This window comes from Saccoglossus kowalevskii, chromosome 16, assembly GCF_978046115.1.
Source record: "Saccoglossus kowalevskii chromosome 16, keSacKowa6.1, whole genome shotgun sequence".
NCBI classification, from domain to species: domain Eukaryota; kingdom Metazoa; phylum Hemichordata; class Enteropneusta; family Harrimaniidae; genus Saccoglossus; species Saccoglossus kowalevskii.
In genome coordinates, this window is record NC_140656.1 from 21,105,205 (window position 1) to 21,127,932 (window position 22,728).

The following is a 22,728-nucleotide window of genomic DNA, read 5'->3' on the forward strand; positions in this document are numbered from 1 at the left end:
TCAGGTTTGAGTGTTCAAAACCAAGAGTGTCAAATGTCGTCAGCTAAACATGATCAATTATGTATTTGCACTACTGCTTGAGAATGTGGGTCCCTGGGACTCACTCCTACCTAAAATTGGGGGTCCCATTTAAAATTGTAGGGTTCATTATCGATTACCATTATTTGCACATACACGCATCAATCATTAATTATAAAAAACTATTATAACATTATTCATTAATTGTTTCTTTTAAAAAATGACATTTCCTTGATGTGTATAATGAAATTTATAATTACAATTTAAACATTAGAAGCTTTCCATCTCTGTTTCTTGATATTAAAACCAACAACTGCTTGAACAAAGTTGAATTGTCTGCTTGGTCTTCCTTAGTGAAATCGTCAGTAATCTGGACAAATGAGCTGGTGACATGAGAATGCTCGCTCAAGGGAGCACTTGCCAATAACCAATGCAATTGCAGCTAGCTTTCAGAAGTCTGGGAAATCGTCTTTATATTGACACAAAATTGCTGGAATGTAAGGGTTCTGTGACAGTGTAAAATTCCATAAAATTCTCCTCAGCTCTGTCACTATTAATTATGTACTGAAATGTGTGAGAAGTTTATCAAACTCAGAATTGGCAAAATTACATAACTGATCTTTCTAAAGGTGCTGACTGTGGGTTGAATAGTGTATTAAAACACTACAAAATATCCATATCACTTACAGGAAATATGTCTGATAAGTTAATGTACAAATTAGAAAAAAAATATCATTAGAAAAATTTCTGCCTGATGGACCTAACTCAACACCTTTGTACTTAAAGTCAATGCAATCTTGTTTACATTGTGTAAGATGTTACATCATAGCAGGATTTCTCAACATATCTTGTAATAAAGAAATAGCTACCTGTACCTTTAGTTTAAGAATAGACACATTACTAGTTGTCTTTGAAATATTTTGCTCAGGCTAGACACCCATTAATAATGTTGTCATGGAGACGAAACTAGATCTAGAAATTTGCTTTCAATAAACTCTTAGCAATAGCATTATTACTGTCAGCACCTTCATTTTTTAAAGTTGTTACTAAACTATCTCAGCATTTATAGACAGCTTCAGCAGACTGTGACACAGAAAGCCAACGTACAGGGGTTGGTTGTTGTACGACAACTTGGATCTCACCTAATACCTCCTGCACCTCTCTAAGTTTGTTGTAACGTACTGGGGATGAATTAAAAAAAATATACAGATTATTCAAAACTTGTTGATATTTCTTTAGTGAATCAATTGATTTTCTGCTTGTGAAGATGCATTGCTGAGACGACGAGCAGCACAATGAGCATAAATCAATGAGTTTACATCTTGCCTGAGGCGAGCTGCAACATCATTAAGTTTGCCTGTAATGGCTGCAGCACCGTCACTGCTAAACCCTACAAGATTTTCCTAGAAATGAAATATTCACTAACAGCATTAGTAATGTTTGTGTAGAGAAATGTCCACACATACCAAAAACACCACTTTGTTCTATATCAGTGTCCATCTAAGAGTCTATGACATTAGCAATAGCTTCCTCCATATCTTGTACAGAACTGTGATGGCCATATATATTTTCAGCAGAAATATTTTTGACATTCTGACATTCGGGCATTTAGTTTCTTTCAAATAATCAACCAGGGATTTTAGATAATGGCAGTTCTTCTTTGGTTAACCAGTAAACACACTTCATTTGAGTTTGCAGACTCTGACTGTCGGAAGCCTTTTCTGTAGCTGCTACTGATGCTCTTTGAAAACTCTAATAACAAAAAAAATGGATTTTTTTGTGTATACTAGTTCTCGGTTCAGGACACAGTAAGTATATTTGTTGGATGATAGTGACTAATTAACTACATGGTACATTATTATGCAGAATCTCGTCACAAAATGAATTTACTTAAATAAATTGAAAATTAGTAAAAAATATGCCTAATGCACAAAAGCAAATCCATAACAAGTAATACTTCATTCATTTACTAGAGAACAAAATAAAATTACCTTTCTGCTTGATCTTGCCAGTATCACATCTGAGTGATCTTGGTGATTCTGGTGTCTGTTTAGTGCAGACCTTGGAAAATTCTTGCACCCTTCAACACTAAATTGTTGTTCTTTTTTTCTGCTTTGCACCATTTACAAAACATTGACCGTCGCTATACTGTAACCACGGAAATGATACCAACCACTGTGGGAGAGCGTTACCGTGACGACTTCCTTTTTTGTTGGTTTCTTTGGCGTGGAACTGTCTGGTTCAACACTCGAAAACGTTCTTTTACCATTTTCATTCACTGATGAGAATTTATCGGTTGAATTTTCTTGGATAGTAGAGGCACGTAGCACAGTTATGAACTGTTCGATTCATGGCTGTGATCGATGTGATTTTTCGAAAATCTTAGCCAAATATTTATAGTTAGTTCCTCCATAATCTATTAAACGTCTATAATTAGAAATTCTTAGAAAGTATATATGGTGTGAGTTGGATCTCGGAAGTGCCAAACATGCGAGAGACGATCGAACATCTGGCACATTTGTTTACAGTGACGACCTTTCAACCGCATATAATTAGCATCTCATTACCGTGACGCAGTGAATCAGTTTGCACCAATCACTGGTGCCGTACTAAGTAGACAGGTCTGGACACACGATAGACTGTGAACGCTTAGGGACAACGTCAAAAGTTCAATGTAGGATACAAAACTTAATTCCTTTAGTTCTCCCCCCCCTACCCCCCCCCACTGAAACTTAATTGATAAATATTGACCATGGCGTCAGACTACATTAACCATTAAATTCAAATTGATAATCCGATAGTAGTATGGCATAGCAGTAGATTGTCGGGTGGGTGTAAAAAGGCTTTACACTCGGACCAAACCATTTTCTCATCTTTGTCCATGATTGGATAGAGAAAAAAACGAATTACAAATACTCCAAGATTTTTTTGACGTTTTTGTAGGATAGAAACTTTTTGAGGTCAAAACCCCGACCCCCAAACTAAAGCAAATAAGTTTTTTATCCGACATCGATCTTTTGACGTCGCCCCTTATATTTCACACCTCTTTAGCGATTTAAATTTACAACAATACCCCCTCCCGGTAAGTACAGCAGGCAGTATTCATTGACGATTTCACAAGCCATGCAATTTCCACTGTCACTATATAATGACGAGTTTCTTGCCTTGTACTCCGGACGTAATCATGATGTAAGTCTGACAACTTTACAGAGAATGCTGTCATGAATTAGTTTTCGCGTATCTGTTGACCGACTTAATTAGCCGATTATTAGCGAATTGCTGTGTTATGTCTGTCATCGTTAGGCCTATTTGAAGTTTTGGACGGAACTTGGCTCAGTGATTTGGAACTAATTACGAGATAACCGTCGCTATTCTGACTACGATTTCTGACAGTTGGTATCCGTAGTTATTAATGTAGTGAACGATTAATCAAAAGATATGACGTATTCAGTACTTAGTGTGATTGGCTTTATGATTGAAGGTTACGCCCTAGAGTCTTTTTACTGCTTTGTAATTGGTTAGAGTTTTGAAAATGAATAAAGAGAGTTTGAGTTGGTCTTGACGAGTACACTACGATAGGGGCAGTCTAGAGCAGTCCTGGAGAGCCTTGGGGCGAGTGTTGACGCAGTCTAAGAAAGTCTTGGGTCAGCCTTGCGATAGTCTTGGGGATTTTTCTCCAGGGCGCTGTGTCTTATAGAGTGCTCGATTGACCGACTAAGACGAGAGCTGAAACGTATTTCATTGTGTGTGTATCTCATCTCGCATTTCTGCTGAGGTGTTCTTTTCTTGTGTTAGTACCGCATGCATGGAAGTGAGCTCCTTTGTCATATCTGCTTTGGAAGACTTCAGCTCTATTGAGAGCGATTGTGATACTTCACCTTTGCCTTTGCTAATGTGGTAGTTGTATAACTGCTCCTTCCACTTTTCCAAATCAGGTGGACCATTTGGGCGGTGAAAATTTTTCTTTAATGCTTTAAATTTAGCAAACAAGCGACTAACGCTGTTGTTGTAGGCTCCTATTGATGCCATTGGAGTGCAGTTAGTGCAGGTGCAGAGAGAAAGACTATAAACCATCTGGCAATGTCCATTGTTGGCTTCCCCTCCATCATCTGAGCTATTTCCCTGTTCGTCAGTATTTTCCGAGAACATCCTACAGCAACACCAGTACCACTACTACTACTACGTTGGGTGGCCTGAGTATGCTCCACCACGTCGTGTCACGGGTGACTGTCAAATCTCAAATAAAGTATTGTTTTTTCACACACTGAACCCGCCTACTGTCATTTTAAATCGTGTCCACTTTCAACTACGAATAAATCAACTGGTGGTGTTATCACGTAGTTTTTAAACTTTGTTGTGTGTTTTATTTCTGTTTTGGGACTGGTAGGGGGGATCGTAACCCCTTGTGGTGAGAACCAGTGCGACTGGCCTACTTGCAGGTCCCCAAAGCTTAACGTTGTACGTTATTTCGTATTCTTTTACGTTATTTGTCCTTGTCAAACTGCTAATTAAAAATCACTACTACCACTACTACTTGATTCCATTAGAGGTAACTGAGGAAAAGCATGGTGGATAACCACAATATCAATCAATAATACTACCTACCAGATTTATTTGATTACATTTCCTATGGTCTTTTTTTAATTATATCACTAAACTTATGACTTTCCAATTATGTGTATTCAATCTAGCCTTTAAAAGCAATGTAACATATTTCTTACCTTGTAATAAATATTTACTCAGACTCAACTATTCGACAAAACTCTATAGTCAACTGTACTAGGCAAACTAAAAAAAGGGGGATTCATATAATTTTACTATATTTCAGTGTGTCGTGATATAACCAAAAATGTAATAATATTAACTGGGAAAGTTTTAGACAAATATGTACTATGTAATATGTATGATTTGTAACCTTGTATTGCCTGATGGTCCATTCACCATTTTTTGATTCAGTGCTTCAAACTTTTACAGCATTGCAAAACTACATAAAGCATTAAGTCATGATAAGTCACGATGTGTCAAGTCAACCAAAAAACCGAAGACCGATATTTTCCAGCAACTCTAGTTTGTCGTCCGACACGGTCTCTGTTTTGAATAACATTTTTGCCGTTTCTTTGGAGAGAGAAAAGCACAGTGGAAACTTGTGCAAGAAATGTTTCGACAACTTGCACAGTACAGTCAGACTACGCAATAAGGTGGAGAGTCTGGAGAATGACCTGAGATCACGTCGCGGAGCCCTTCATGGTTATCCGAAAAAAGGGCTAGTGAATCTGAGGTCACCGATTAAACCACAGGCGAAGCGAACAAATTTCGGAAATTCTACAAGGCGGCAGCTGTGTGACGTTTTTGACGACATACACGATGACAGTCGTGTTAAGGTAAATATTTTAGTTTTTACGTGAGCTGGAAGTTTAAATGCCAGCCAGCGTCTGAAGGAAATTCCAAGATGGCGGTGTGAGAAAATAAAAGTGATCGGCCGAATGTGTTTTTCGCTAAGTTCTGCCATGTCATTTGGTTATTTCAAATTCTCATCGCTACTTAGAATTTAACAAATAAATTATTTTATTGTTTTTTACATTTTGAAAAAGAGAATTGAGAGCTCCCTGATTGAATAATTTTAAATTGAAAGAATAATTATTGGCAGACTATATATTAACAAGTAACAACTAACATGCGCCAAAATAGTTTTTTTTTTTTACAACTCACCACCAATCACTGCTGTGATTTCATATATATGAAAGTTCTTTATAATTGTCATGCTTTGTACAGCAATAACACAGTAAATTTAAATTGTTTTAATTAAATATTCATTAAAATTAATATTTTTCGTTGTGTATTATTTTTTTAAACTTAGTAAAAATGATAACAAGATTCTTAAATAATATTGAAACTATATGAAGATATTAGAACAATGTTTTCTTTTATTTAATTCCAACTTGTGAATATATTAATGCCATCATTGTACTTATGAGAGAATGATATAATTCAAGTAAAAATGAATGATGATACGATTCATTTAGACTGTATCAGTTACTAGTATACTATTGGTTCAGCTACTGGAATATTTCTTTAACATTAATTTTTGTCTTGCATGCAGATTCTTAATAATGGGGCATTATTCAATGCTACATCTGACTTGTAAAACATAATCATGTCACTGGTGCAGGAAAATTATGCTGAATTTACTGTGCTGTTTTAAAAAATGAAAAAAAAATAGTTCTATGGTAAGCAGCAAAGTGATACAGAAGGAAGTCGACGAATGTCAGGGTTTGTGTGCAGTGAATAAATCTATTCTACAGAAAAATGGATGAATGGACTGATATGGCACCAATACTTTATACTGTCTCAAATATCATATAACTTTGGTAGATTGCAAGCAACTCAGTTAATTTTCATTCTCACAGGTCCCAGGTTATGGTTTAATATAGTTTACGAAGATGACCAAGCTGTCTATACCTACAAGTTTTTGGATGACTATCTGATCTGAAAATACTTGTGTTTTGCTAATATATTTCAAATAGATGCAAGTCACAGACATAATGTTTAAGTAATTGGTGAAATTTCACTTAAAATTGTCGTCTTCTTTGGTTACAAAAACAGTTTTTATCCGATCATCTTCAATCTTGGAAATCAATCACTATGAAAACTAAAATGTGATATCAGAGTAAAATTTGGCTGAATTAAAACATGTGTTAGACATAGTGCTATAAATGTTTTCATTCAATTAGTTCTGAGAACCAGAAGATAGTAGTAATATGGACTCTGTCTATTAGATAAGTGTCACAGTAGTAAATTATTGTTTTAATTATGAATATAATTAGCAAAGTTACAAATATAGTATAGTTTTCCAGCCTTTTTCAAATCTAGCTAGTATTTCATTTTGCCCCTATATATTACTGCACTTAGTATTGTTATTTGGCAAATTATATATAATTCATGTTATATTATTCTATAGGGGATACTAAATGTAGTATTAGTTGTTTCAGGACTTCTATACTCACTCTTGCTGATGAAGAGAAAATATTACATATTTAATCATGATTTTCAATGGATAAGGTTGTAATTGTTATGCTATGTTTACATTTTAAAACCGACCCATTGAAATTCAATATACAGGCATGGCTGTGATAGTTTTTTTTGTTTGAAAGCTAATTTTATCTGTTAATAAAAAAAGTTCTTTTAAATCATTTGTTTCCGTATTGATTGATTTATTATAATTCATCATTCTATAAGATTAACAAGGTAGACTTTTGTGACTACTAGTTTGATAATTAATCAGATATGAAAAGATTCTAATTTGGTTTTATGATGCAGCATGTTGTTTCAGGCTTTAAATTGGTAGAATTTGGATTGACAGAAAAAGAGAACCTGGCATGAATATTAATTTATGCAAATTAAAGGTATTCCACAGTTGAAGTCATTTTTAGATTTCTCTTAAACTGTACTGCCAATGTAATCATGTTATGGAATGTTTATCATTCATATGCAAATTGGTTTGTTATAGCTACATAATAAGGGCCCCCTCTAGTGACCAATGCTATCACCTAAATTGTAGCTAGTCTGCACAACTAACAGCACTGGTACCTAACCCGTTTTGTAACAAGAATCCATTTCCCTCAAGGGTAGCAACTATCTCAATAAATCATTTATTGCAAGAATTATACACAAACTATTCGAACTCATCTTCTTTCACACTGAGCTCGTAAATCCCACAAATAGTAACTGAACTGCCTGACTATCAGTGGTCAATAAAATACAAGTACTTTACCATACATTTGTGTTTCACAGATACCTCACCAATGTATAAGTCATCAGCATCCTCATATGCATATATCCACCATACATGAAATAAAGATGCAATTAAAAAAATACAGTTAGATATCTTATCAAATATGTAAAAACACATTTGTCACAGGACTTAAAGCTTAAAACACAGTTAAGCAATAAATATAAGCAAGAATACAACTCATGCAGCCAATGAAAATTTCGGCATGACCTTTCGGCAATTTTATATCAAAACACAGATGGCCATAAACGTAACTATATAGTTGAACTCTGAGGGCGCTCTAACTCACAATCAGAGTTCTGTATTGATCAACAAAATTGACAGTAAATATCAATATAACGATTGTCTATGCAATTCGCATACCAGTAATGAGCTATAACTTTTCAAACTATCACAGAGCCATCCAACAATCATTTGACACAATAAAAGCACAATATTATGACTCAATAAGTTCATAAAACAACAGCTCGAAATGTCTTTTTAACACACAGTTAAAGTTCAATGTCTCGATCATAGACCCAATGTTCACATATGATGGTCAAACTATATATCACCGTTGTTCTCGTTTGCATATTCCGGTTACATAAATCAGGTTCTCACTGTCTCTTGAATATCAGTGATATGATTCAGGCACGGTATGCACAAAACGACAATGTCAAAGTCTCGGTAACTTAATTACTCACGATTATTATAACTGGCACGTTGATTCCCTTCTTGCAACAATTTGGAGATGCGTGAAGCAATCCACTTTCATTCGACCACAGGATACTGCAGATATTTTATCAACGAGATGTGTCATTCCCCTCAGCGTTGTGTTGCTTACTATTTACAAGTCTCTGAGCGCATATATTTCGATCACACTGCCTCCAATATGCGTTCAATCCCTCGCCGATGCACGTGAAATAGTTCCACCAAGTCAGTAGCGTTGAATCACAACAATTGTTAATTATTTGCAAACATCAACTGCATCAGTCGCCATTTTTTCACGTACCCACACGAGACACCCACTCCCCAGTTCTCCTGAAACGCGAGCGCTTGGGCAACAAGTGTCAAGTCCCAGTTCACCTAAAAACCGTACACAGTCACCATGACGCAATGTAATCATAGACGTAACGGGAAACAATATTTGATTGTCAGGGGTACGTTATTAAAAAACATTTTGTACAGATAAAATATACAGCAGACACAGGCACAATACTGGACTAGGTATCTGAGAAACACAATCGGTATAGCATTAAACTGTCAATAGCTAAAAATACAAAATTACAAATTGTGACACGATCAAGAATGTGCCGAAAATGCAAAACACCAATGAAGGGGCACCCAAAACGTAAATGCAAAAAAATGATAATGAAGATAATTTCAATTTTAAAGCGGGAGGGTCGTCACCAGCGCACGCGCAAGAATTGAGTTTCAAGCGCCGATAACAACACACGCGAAAAACGCAAAGGCTCATGGCTAGACGTTTTTTTTTTTTTATATTTATAAGTTTGTATTGGTAATCATTCATAATACATACAGTAAGCAGAATGCACTGTGTACATATACAGACTAATATACAAGTGCATTCAAGACATAACAATTTGGTGGATTTTAATCCACTTATTACAGTGTGTTTCAATTTTGTCTTTGTTCACAGCAATGTTGTATTCAAGATGATAGTTATACTTGACTTGGTTCAGAAAAGTTGGAAAATGGGGTTTTAGGTTTCTCATTTTCATAAGATAAATGCGTCTTTTAGCTAGAAGCAGTAAGTGGTTGTGCAACCTAGACAAAGTCACTTCCCCAAATCACATTTCACCAAGAGTTGGCACTTCCCTCATTACTAATGCATCTCTGTAACACTGGAGGAACTTTAACCAGAATAATGTTGTTGCATCACATGAAAAGAAAAGATGTTCAAGTGTCTCACTCTCACCTCCACAGAATGTACATAATTCAGATATTTGTACCCCCCTTTTCTTTAGGTCATAATTAGTATATAAAATATGGTGGAGTAATCTGAACTGAAATTCTCTGGTCTTAACATCTATTACCACTCTAAATGGCAAGTTATATGTGGCTTTCCAATCTCTAGTTGGTTCAAACTTTCTTTCATAGTAGCCCTCACTGATAGGAACAGAATCATTTTGACTATGCAGAACTTTCTTAATTTTCAGTTTTGTAAATTTTTATATATTCGTTATCAAAATAATACTGGTCTGTATTTAAATCTTCAAAACTATCTGCACATTCCAAAGTCTTCCACTCAGGTGCAATACTCTGAATAATTCCATATAGCTTCAGTATATCAATTTGACTCAACCCCCTATCCTGAAGGCTTTGCCACTGCATTAGATGGGTATCACGGTTATGAACATATCTAAATCCCTTAACACTTAACTCCTTATAATACACAGATGTGCCTATTATTCCAAATAATTTGTCCAGTGTACATATACAGACTAATATACAAGTGCATTCAAGACATAACAATTTGGTGGATTTTAATCCATTTATTACAGTGTGTTTCAATTTTGTCTTTGTTCACAGCAATGTTGTATTCAAGATGATAGTTATACTTGACTTGGTTCAGAAAAGTTGGAAAATGGGGTTTTAGGTTTCTCATTTTCATAAGATAAATGCGTCTTTTAGCTAGAAGCAGTAAGTGGTTGTGCAACCTAGACAAAGTCACTTCCCCAAATCACATTTCACCAAGAGTTGGCACTTCCCTCATTACTAATGCATCTCTGTAACACTGGAGGAACTTTAACCAGAATAATGTTGTTGCATCACATGAAAAGAAAAGATGTTCAAGTGTCTCACTCTCACCTCCACAGAATGTACATAATTCAGATATTTGTACCCCCCTTTTCTTTAGGTCATAATTAGTATATAAAATATGGTGGAGTAATCTGAACTGAAATTCTCTGGTCTTAACATCTATTACCACTCTAAATGGCAAGTTATATGTGGCTTTCCAATCTCTAGTTGGTTCAAACTTTCTTTCATAGTAGCCCTCACTGATAGGAACAGAATCATTTTGACTATGCAGAACTTTCTTAATTTTCAGTTTTGTAAATTTTTATATATTCGTTATCAAAATAATACTGGTCTGTATTTAAATCTTCAAAACTATCTGCACATTCCAAAGTCTTCCACTCAGGTGCAATACTCTGAATAATTCCATATAGCTTCAGTATATCAATTTGACTCAACCCCCTATCCTGAAGGCTTTGCCACTGCATTAGATGGGTATCACGGTTATGAACATATCTAAATCCCTTAACACTTAACTCCTTATAATACACAGATGTGCCTATTATTCCAAATAATTTGTCCAGGGACATAATTAAGTTCAATAGCTTTATCATTAATTGTATTACATGACGACCAAGCTTTTACTTTTTTACCAAGTAATACTTTTTCCAATCTCTTTGCGAGACACTTAGACCCAATCTTTGCATCAACATTTATAAGCGATATGGACCGCCAATTATTAATAAATTTTGAATCTCTGCCTTTTTTTTCATCAATGAAATGACACTGTTTTTCAGAGTTTGATAATTCACCTGTTTTATAACCAAAATTTAAGGATGCCAAAATTGAAGGTAAAACTCAACTGGGATTCCGTCATTACCGGGTGTTTTGTTCCGCGCCATACCATTTACTATATTGAATATTTCGTTTTGAGTTATTTCCTTATCACAATTATTCCTCATAATGTCTGTTAAGGGTGTAATACTTGGATTATGCAGGAGAGGGTGTGCTTTAATATTTCTATTAGGGTCAGCTTTTGTACTATACAAGTCAGAATAGAATGCTTTCAATTCTTTTAAAATCTCATTTGGGTTGGTAACTATTCCTTTTAAAGATCTAACTTTAGTAATATTTGATTTTTTCCCTCTCCATTTCTCTAGTCCTAAAAAGTATTTATTATTCTTCTCACCCTTTTCATGCCATGCAACCCTTGATCGAATAATGGCCCCCTCTATTATGTATTCGTGTTCAATATCAAGTTTACTTTTGACGTTTTCCAATTCTTCATAATTCTTTTCAGTTGGTTCTATATTTAGCTTGATTTCTAGCTCTAACATTTGGTTCTCAAGTTTTGGCCTTGCATTTTGGTATCATTCGGGCCGTATATATTAATCAATAAAATGTTTTTCATCAATACTTGTATCTAGTATTATGTACCGTTCCACACCGCTCACTCAACAGAATTTATCACATACCTAAGATCTTTTAGAATTATCATTACTCCTCTCCTCTACTGTTAGATTTTCCATGAGAATAGACACAGTGACCACCTTGTACTTGATTAATATTTTTCATCTGCCTGAATACTGTGAGTCTCCCGTAAAAACACTATGTTGGGCTTTTTAGATTTCATCCACCCCAAGAGCTTTCTCCTCTTTTTGTATTCTCTGAACCCACGAACATTAATTGAAAGAATGTTTAACCTGAATACCTCTTATACATATGTACAACTATTGTTTCATACAGCACTTTTGTTATAACATGAATGTTACTTATTTTGTTATAAAGAATAAGGATTAAAAAAATAAAAATGACAAAAGCCATAAACAAAAAAGAAAACAATGAAAAACTAAACCAGCTTCAACTGGCACGCAGTACCACATATCACTGCTGGTTGAAAAGCTAAGAGAGGCACAAAAACACCAGTTGGGATGTAGAGTGTGCAATGCTAACCCTCAGCTCCACCAATATACATAAACATCAACAATAATTCTTTCACAAAGAGGAATAATTCTTTCAGGGGCTTCACTACTCACTGATAATCAGTTGATCCCTTAGTACCAACATCGCCCTCCTATCATTATTAAACATACTTAGAAAGTGACTGTTGTTTTACAATTCTCTCATCATCAATACCCGTCAATAAGCAAATTTTTCCATCATAATCATTGAACTATGAATATTAAATTTTTCTGGGGCATTATTACTTACAAAATCAGTCACATGGTCAGTCTCAAGTCTCACATCGCCCTCGGTCTGTAGAATTCTCTCTTGTTGTCATCGCCTGTAGTTTTCCGTCTTTAGATTCAATCATCAGGATAGCTGGTACCTTCCACGCCACAAAAGATATTTTTCCGGGATTATCCTCTTGACATTTCTTCTTGTATTCAATAAGCTTTTTCCTGTCTGTCTGCACCGGAAGGCTAACATCGTCCGTAATAAATGCATTTTTACCTTGATATGGGTGACGCCTCAGTCACTTCGGTGCAGACATCAGGATAGATCGAGCATCCCCTGCATTGACGAACGATACCTTTAACGGTCTTTGACGTTTTCTTTCTGTGGTTACACTGGCATTGCGCCGGTATATCGACTCGGGAGGACATCTGTGAGCGCGTTGAATTAAAAATTCCCGAAAAAAATCAACACAATTTTGACTGTTCCGCTCTGCACCTTCTGGAATGTTTAGAAAATTTATATTCGATCGCCGACTTCTGTTTTCTAAATCATCTTGTTTCATTTCCATACGGTGTAATTTCTGTTCTGCGTCATTCAATTTCTGGCGCAATTCTACCATATCCGAGTCGCTATATCTTTCACTACATCGTCAATCCTATCGTGCGCATTCTGGACAGATTTTTCTATTTCGGTTATAGCCTTCATCACTCCTTCCAACTTCTCAGTCATTGGGTCAATCTTTGCGACTTCCGTTTTAATTTCGAGAATATTTTTCAAAATCTGCGTGATCTTCTGGTCATTTGGAAGTGCCGCCTCTGCGTGATCTTCTGGTCATTTGGAAGTGCCGCCAGTGTGTCTTCCCCGTGTCCGCCGCCATCTTGAAGTTCTCTTTCTGAGTTTCCACGATTCCTTGTTCTTCCAGTCCCGGTCATCATCTGATCCACTTTTCTGTCATTTGACCTTTTTGTAGATTTAGTTGTCAACATTTTCAAGTCAGTTACTCTATTTCCTCCTGTGTAATACGTAATAAATTCACTTATTTGGCGGAGCCGAAATTTGGGTGACGTTACTCTAGGTCGCGCATGCGCACTCCTCCGGCTAGACGCTTGTTTGTGAGCAATGACACGCCATGGCCATCTGAGGCATGGTGACGACACCCCCGCTTTAAAGTCTGAGGGACATTGATCAAAGCAACATTACTACTTTGAAACAAAATTAACTTAATAATAATAATAATAATATTATTTCAGAGACAGCTGGCCATGGCAACATTATTTGCGAAATATATATATTTTTTGAATTATGTGTTTAGTGTAAATAAATATGTGTGTTTTTGAGACTACTTGGTGTTATCATTGGTATTCTAGAACTGAAATCACACATGACAATAAACCATAGATCACTTGGGTACGAGTTAAAAAGTTTAAGTCAATTCGCAGACAGAAAATTCGAATTATTTCTCAAAGAAAAATACTGGCCAAAACAAATATTTTTGTAAAACCAAAATCAAGGAATCCAACTGGAGTATTCTGATATTAATATCCAAACACTAACGAACATAATTTAGGTTTTATTTCAGTCATTGCACCATACATTAAAAAAAAAATTAATCAGGTGTTGGTCTTCTACAGTCATCTACCGTGGCGGTAGCAAATATCACTGCACAAGTCTTCTAACTTTAACTTATTAGCGCCCTGAAAAATAAAGACGAAATTAATGGTCAGAATTTCTTGAACAAGTCAATAATAAAACACTTGAACATAAAATTATTTTTAGCGAGAATGTGCCGTTACGGCGTACCAGAGGCCCCGCGGCTTTGGAGTTTTCGTTCTACCATTTTTGTTTACGTCCTGACAAATTGAACAGAACTTGAAAGTTCTGAGCAGCGTATTTTATTTTTCAAATGATCAAAATGTTAATGGAAAAAATATTCTTTTATATTCTAAAACATTTGAGCACAATCATAGTTTAATTGAGAATGCAAAAATAATAATTACTTGAAAGCAAAACCTGACACCTCTCGAATGAATGAATGTCCGTCACAGGCTGGGCGATTCACACTCTTTAAATTGCTCTGTTAACTGATAAAAAATGTTTACATTCAAAACGTGCCACGTGTTGCAGCCGCCAATCCTTGGTTTAGCTTCCACTGGGAATTCTCGATTTACAGCATATGATTTGGTAAACTGTTAAAGGCTTAACTATGCCTTGCACGTTTTCTTTGATTCGTGGCGTTTAAGATTCTTTTGCAACATGCATTCGGCACAGAGGTGGAGTATTAGTTGTTGCGGATAATGGTCATTCTAATTACGCTGCATCATAGCCATGACACTGAAAGTCAAATCCCATTGCATCATGCGTTTCCATTATGTAAACGTGCGTTCAGTTAAAATAATAGCGGAAAACCCAATCAAATGTTGTTTTATGATTAAAGTATAGAACATGGATGACTACTCCATAACGCAATGTAATGCATAAATGACATGTATTATAACAGTGTATGAATTATAACGCCCTCTGGTGTTATGTGAATGATAGCTTTGTCTTAAAATGCACTATTTTTACAGCATAAACACCGCATATAAATACAACTATGTATACTAGTAAAAGTGTTCAAACAATTGAAATAATTATATTATTATAGAGTTGACAAAAATGTGACTTGTAATGAATACCGCAAGTCGACGGGAGCTTAATTCAATACACTTAACTCGTCATATTCATAACAGACCCCTTTCCAATCTTGGCAATTAAGTGAATTTATTCACTATATTTGGTTTTCAACATGACAATATACTACTTGACTAAATGAACCTGGTTTATGTTTAGCGTCGTTGGATGGCCTGGATATGCCCGCGACGTAACGACAAGTGGGGATAACATACCTAAGCATGGATATAACTAAATAGAATTAAATACATCAACGTTGTGTATCGGAATGAGTGGTAAGCAATGTTTAATAATAATAATTTAAACTAATACAACTTAGAGGCGTAAAAGTTACTCTCAAGAGTGAGACAATTACGATACAGTATTCTACTCTCTCCCTTTTCCATTGAATTAACAGTGTGAATTCTATGGAAGTGTGACAGTCTATACTCACAGACGAAACTCACTTGATTTCCAGGGAACTACACGAATGTGCTTCATTATCATGTAGTTGTTCCCTGTCGTTTTGCATAAAGCGCAATTATACCTAGAACAATAGTAGTTTCCCCTCATTAATACATTGCAAATTTCTATAACATAAATCATCCTCTACCGGTAACCAGTAATTCATTGTCTGTAAAGACATCATGAATCAAGAAAACAGTTATGATTCATTTTATACAGACAATAAAAGGAGCAGTAAGTCTTTATTAGCTACAAGCAGGTGAGTATTTTAAAATAATGGATACTTGATAAAATGCATAATATTGTACGATATATCAACCAGCACAGGGCTCTCTGTGTATTTTCTAGCGCGCACATTTATGACACATTTTCTAACATAATTATGTGCACTTAAGGTTTTCTCATATAAAGCTTCCGTGTAAACTAGTAGAATTGCTGGGGTCAAACCTTTATCCATTCTCCAGCGGCACAACGATTTTGGAGTTGTCTCTTATACCAGTCACTAGTTTAACAGACTGTAATGTTCCGACGTAGAAAGGTCGTCATACGGGCACAGCCAGGGGTGAATCAATCAATACAATAATATTATTATTCAAATGCCAAGTACGTTCACAGCACTATTACTTAATTATTTCCATGAATGGTTATCACTAACGTGCGTGCCTTGAGATTATCAGACAGAGACGCCCGTTTAGACTGGCACTCCAAATATGCATTCACCTGCCTGCAGTAGATACTATTTGTCGTGCAAATAGTGCAAAATGTGGGATATAAATTATTACCAATATATGACATTAAATTATTATTGCACACAATAGTTAACCTGAATTTATCAATTCAATTTGTTCTGTAGCTAAGACGTTGCATACACTATAGCATATCAAATGCGTTAAAGATTCCTGACCTATCTTTATACATATGCAGACAACTGGTCTTTTCTTAACAATTTACTTCACACTGTCTTGATTTCACTGATCCGGCTGATCACCTGTTTCATCTAATTATTAAGGTAAATTCATAACATACTGTCACCCGAAACCGTCAGTTTCTTCTATAAGCATGTAACATCACTTTTCTGAAGCAATTAGTCAGCATAAAGTCTGTGCATCTCTGCGTTTTGATCAGATGCTACATGACATGCATCTAGAATCAATCAAGCAATACCCGCTAAAGATCAGTAAAAAAAGATGGTGAAACGCTAACCCTACTAGATGTGAAATGTGAGATATTACTTGAAGGCATAGTGTACTATTCAGTAATTACAGCTGCTTACAAATTCACATCCAATATATGAACCTATTTTTCAGCGGTCAAAGACGTGATATTCGGCTTTCGTGTTTGGGCAGATGCTCTAAGAAATTCTGATTCAACAATGAGGTAATTTATAAAACAGGTCTAAAACTACAACATTTTCGGCACAACAGGTTATCTACCTTAGTCTCTGCATCGTGTACGTAGCTAGCATTTCTGCATTTGTTAAGATAAATTACTAAGTTCAGTTACACGGTTTGTATGCCTTCTTAAATTCCCGGCAAACAGTAAAAAATATGTTCAGCATTTGGTTTTCATTAGTGCTTCAACCAATCGACTTGAAAATATACAGGTAATATATATATGGCCAAAACTTCTTATGCGAAAAATAAAATAATTTTGATTTTGCGTAAAAAACACATTTTGTATTGCCGTTTTCCTGCAAGCCATTTGTGTACAACACTGTACGTCATATTGCCAAACATGTTGTGCTTATTAAACATGATTTAATCTCAGACTCCCTTTGGTTTATGACGAAATTAATGTAATTACTTTGTATTCAACACTATGTTTGGGGTCACGACATGTCGTAACACTAAATTGGATATTTGTGTGTGACGTATACACATCAACACATTACTACAGATATAACAAAATAAACATCACACACTGTAATTTGATGACTTTACTCAGAGACAACTTACACTCAGGCTGCTTGTGGCAATAAATAATGTAACTGGTTCAATAATTGTGTTGTCTGACAAGATTATTGACCAAAATATCATTAAATATTTATAAATTTTAAACCATATCTACTTGCTTGCAGTTATATACCACATGCCGTACTTTCTCTGTTTGCATTGCATGCGCTTTAAATATAAAGGCCAATGGCAAGTGTGTGGTCAAGATACGACATATTTCAATGATTTTGCATGCAATAAATACAGTTGCACAAAATGTATATTGAAGATGTGCCTCTATTATACAGTATGCCTTATTAGTACTTCATGCATTCAATACCTTCATCACACAGGTGTTTCTTTATTTTGTTTGTATTTCCATACGCAATAAATAACTGTTAACCTGAGCCTAAATTGTAATTGACAAAATGCAGCGTTTTGTTTCAGCCTTACCACAAAACTTTATAAACCCATGTCTAGATAAAACATACATCTCAGACTTCCTGGGTTTCACTTTGTTGAAAATGAAGTCTTGATTACCTTGAATTGATGAGGTCGTCACAGTATGTCGTAAAACTGCATTGTATATTTGTTTGTAATTGCAAGCTTTCCAATTATACTATTACGTGGTGGTCATTAATAACATATACCAGCACATCATTAGAGATAAAAACACAAGCGACCTGACGGTTGAAATTGCTCCGCTGTTTCAACAGTAGTAAAATGTCTCCAATTAATGCTCCAATCTAATAAAGGTCCATGCAAGGTACACACAGTGTATATATTAATATTCGCTGCAAATAGAGAAAGATTGTCCAGAAATCATCTCTATCTCTATCATCTCAATAAAGAAATCTTTATTGACAGTGAAGCTAATACACGTGACACGCTATAATTTGATAATAGTGCCCAAACAAGCAGTGCCATTTGATTTAACCCATTAAAGAAGAGCCTTCATACAAATATTATATCGGCAATCGGATGTCGGCAATTGCTGAACCGACCAGACAAACTCCTACTGAATGTGCCATAAACCAAATCATTTGCATATTCTAACGTGAACACTTGGGATGTTACATAGTTCCAAACTGATCTTCCAACGCACACTAAACGTTAAATTTGTTTAATGTCATTGAAGAAATTAAACTGACCATTTACTCTTTGTGGTGCTCTGAATTTATTTGCCGGTCATAGCATTCAAAAATTAACAGATTTCGTCGATCATACATGATAAACTGTTCTACTCGAGTAGTAGATGTATAAAAAGCTGTACATGGACTTCGTTTTGTTCCCAAGATGTAAGTTTACTTTAACCGAAAAATGAATACGGCAGGATATAACGAATTAGGACATGTGCCCACGAATACGAATTGGTAGCTATCTTAATTAAGGCTTGTTTGAAGTTTCATCCCCCATTTGACGACTCGTCAATTTACGTCAACCAATAACACATGATTTAGCTAGCCCATATTGCTCGTGTTCATGACATGAAATAGCTTTCGGTTGTTAGGAACTTTATTATTAAATAACCTTTTGCAATTAAACTATATAATAACCATCAACGATCACTGTTGCCTGGAATTTGTAGCAGACAGGTATTTATATTTTATTACCTGCCCTCGAATAGTGATTTTTTTCAATGTTCATTTTTATCATTAGAAGGATCCTTGTATGTAATTGTATACTCTGAAGCAGAACACTGTATACGCACGCGCAAACAAATGTCATAGTTATCTTTTCCAATACAACGCGTTCCTGGCTACTGTCCGGCACGTATACAACCAACACACTCAAGGTGCGTCTATTTTTTTCACGTTTATTTTTATTTCCACTAAAGTACAATACCCGCAGCAGTAGTGATTCTGACATGCAGAAATAAAACAAAGTTCTTCTGCACTGTTTGACACGATTTCTGTCTGGGAAAGCTTGTTTGGTATTGCATACATCATTCACATACGCCGGCTGTGTAGACAAATTTCATTACATTATGTGGGTACTATAAGCTTATCACGTGAACACCACGAATCGTGCGTACACACGTTTTGTACATCTGGAGCGCTTAGCGACGGGATTTCATCTCAAATACGATATCAATTGTTGCCGCGGTGATGTAAACAAATAAAAATATTAAATATACCGTGATGGATCTGTGATCGAATCTAGAAAATGAAACTAAGCCATGTCACGCACTCTATGACCAGTATGTATGTATAAATTTGTACATAGTAATCTATGCGTTGGAGAGCAGAGGATATTTAATGATACCCAAAGAGATAGAGAAAATACGATAAGAACAAAAATTACTTTTTTACCTTGAAATCTAGATTGAGTAATAGGCACGGTTGAACTTTATAGACACAATTACTCGCACTTTGTCAATTAATAATTTGAATTTTTATTGAAATATCAATACCGTAAGAAGTATATCGCGTTGCCTAATGCATTTGTACCCCTGGGTATGCCAGACCCTTCGATCAATTATGGTTAACGCCCTCCATATATCCACCGGTAATTCACAAGATGATTGAATTACGTGGGGTAATAGAGTTATGTCACAATCATGAATCCACTTGAGACGGGAAAACCTGCGCATCACGACTGAACTCTTGTTATTTACACCAACGAAAAATACCGTCACTCAGACGTTCTCGTAAATACTAGTATGTTTTTTTAATTTGGAATTAAAATCGCGCCTTGCTTTATCGATGTCGTGTAACAGTGTTACCATACAGTGGTATATTTCATGGTTAACGATGTATGTAAGACGCGTCTTCTGATCATGATTTGCACTTGTAATTCTTTAAATTTGTAATTAGACTCGTACCTTGCTTTATCTACATTTCATTGTCTATGTAAGATACGGTGATTGCACTTGCATCGTTGTCTCATTTCGGTTAATTCTAACCTAATTAATGTTAAAATTATGTTGATTATGTACATTAAATCTACATAAATCACACATATATTTTTAATGACATGTAATGATGGTGAACAGACTATTTTATATCATGCCAAGTGATATTTATATTAACACAATCAATATGTTTGCATAATTAATTGTCCAATTCTTTCGAATTAGCATAACTCCTTGTATCGTGGTCAACACCTCGGGCATTTACCATATTTGTGATATGCTATCTTTTCATACAATTAACAATACATGAAAAGGAAACAGAACTAAAAGCTATCTTTTCATACGTGTTTACTGGAAATTGTAATCGCATGTTTCGTGGAGTAAGCACCATAATGCAACGGGAATATAATTTCCTTAACAAAGAATGCTTCTCGCGTCGTTCAAAAGATATATTTGTTAATAATAAAACTAAAAAAATAGATTAAAATAACAGGATGTGAATTCAAGAACACACAAAAAATGTAATCACAAAATTGACAAAAAAAATGAAATGACATGCGTCTCCGATGCAAATCATGTTAGTGTGGCTTCCTATCACAGACCGTAATTACACAATTCTAATTTCCGTCAATATAAGTATTACGTAGTGACTACGCTCCCGTCATTGTTGTATATTTTCTTTGTTGACTTAGTGCATACTACCTATTTAACAGTCCTGTATTGGCACAATGCCAGTTGGATGTAATAAAATGTATTGATTTTTTTGGCAACACAGCGTTCACGTATAATACGCATGCGCCCTAATGTGTGTTGCAAAATTCGGCCCTCGCACTTTTTCTTATTTCCTTACCAATACGCACTTGTACAATGGAAGTACATAAACACAGGACAGTATTTTCTAAATTGACCCGCTGAATAAAATTGCATAGGATTGCATTTGGATACAAAAATATTATATTATTCCTTTCGTTTCACAATTGGTGGATATGATATTGTATTGTCAAAAAGTGTCGCATTTATTGTAACTATGCAGGTGACAATTCTCATTAGGAAACAAGAAATCGCGCACGCTACAGTTACACAATGGCTGACGGGGAAATAAAGACACCGCTAAATGCTATCAGGATGGTTCATACAATATTACTGGACTATCCATAGAGCTATGGTATTTGGCGAGCTATTGAATTGAAAATGTGCAAATGCCAGGCGAGTGGCAGCCTATCGAACGCGGACCTTGAAACCCATGTGACTCTATAGTGTTGCTATAGTGATATATTATTAATAGGTGGCAGGAGTTTAATCCGTGTTGATACAGCATATTTGGGCTTGGTTAATATCCAGTACAAATATCGCTGTACGCTGAAACACTCAGAGACAACCTGAGTCGAGTTAATACATTATTTATTATTATTGTATATTTTTACGCCTCGCACTAAACGTTCAATATCGAATTCAACGTAAAAAATATTACACAGATTCAAAGCCGATGGGAACAATAGAGAAATAATCAGCCGTCTCAAAGACTATGGCAATGATGTATAATTTTAGACAATGGCTAATAATAATAATAATGAATACGCCGTGAAAATGTCGCGATTACATTGGTTAACATTTTTTTAAACGTCACTAATAGTTTAACAAAATAACAATGTTTTGTAAAAGACACAATACTGATGTTCTTTTGTTTGTTTCTCGTGGCAGCCATATATGTGATATACGATATTAATGTTATATATTCTATAATGATAGGGTATCTCACTTTCTGGTTATTTAATGTAATTTACCTAACCTAACAATAAAAACTACGAATACATTTACCATCCATTCAAATGACGAGGAATGCAGTACATTCATGATTAGAAACGCCTCGACTGTCTGAATATCATATTTACCCTATATCTTGTCTGATGTAAAACAATCATTTTATGATTCGTGTAAGAGGAGATTAATGTAATTACTGGTATGCTAAAGGCAAGATGCCGAATTTTTACGAACTTTTGACCACGCCCCTTTTAAATAACAACGCCAACTTTTGCGAGGTTTAATTATCAGTTAAAAGAACTTCCTGAGCAATATTGATTTTTTGTTAAAACGTCCAAATTTAG

At 35.3% G+C, this 22,728-nt stretch overlaps 1 pseudogene; it reads right to left on the minus strand.

Moving 5' to 3' along the window:
* Window positions 1-281: 281 nt before the first annotated feature.
* LOC144354658 (uncharacterized) lies at window positions 282-3,204 on the minus strand (annotated as a pseudogene).
* Between the last annotated feature and the right edge of the window lie 19,524 nt (window positions 3,205-22,728).